The following is a 613-nucleotide window of genomic DNA, read 5'->3' on the forward strand; positions in this document are numbered from 1 at the left end:
ACTTCCGTAGTGATACTGCCTCGGAAACCCAAGGAGGGGTCGCTATGAGTCAGGTATGACTCGACGGCACATAACAACAACAACAACAACAACAGTTTATTCATCACTTATGTAAAAGGAACATAAGTGATTTATACGAATCATCTCATTTAATCTCACAACAATTTAGCAAAGTAGCTATGATCATTACCACCATTTTAGGAATGGGGAGAAATAAAGCACAGGAAAAAGTTAAGTAACTTTGCCCAAGGTCATGGAATCGGGAAGTGAGACTTGAACCCAAGCAGTCTGGCTCACCTATACTCTTGACGTCCATGCACTGTGCTGCCTCGAGATGGATGATGTGTAGATAAGAGTGGCTCAGTGGAAGGGTAAAGCAATTTAGAGTGGGAACCAAGAGCATCATAACTCGGCTGTTAGTTTAGGAAAGAGGAAATGGAGGGTTCGGAAGGCAAAGGGAATGTGAAGGGAGTTTTTGCAAGGCAGCCATAAGGGACAGCAAAGTAGCTGCAGGAAATGAATATTAAAGCATTGAGACTGCACTTCTGCATCAGCCCGAGGTGAAAATAGGGCTGAGGTGTGTGTAGAGAGGCTCATTAGGCCAGGAAAGAGC

This window comes from Orycteropus afer, unplaced genomic scaffold, assembly GCF_000298275.1.
Source record: "Orycteropus afer afer isolate SDZICR_OR568_19922 unplaced genomic scaffold, OryAfe1.0 scaffold00361, whole genome shotgun sequence".
Classification (NCBI taxonomy): domain Eukaryota; kingdom Metazoa; phylum Chordata; class Mammalia; order Tubulidentata; family Orycteropodidae; genus Orycteropus; species Orycteropus afer.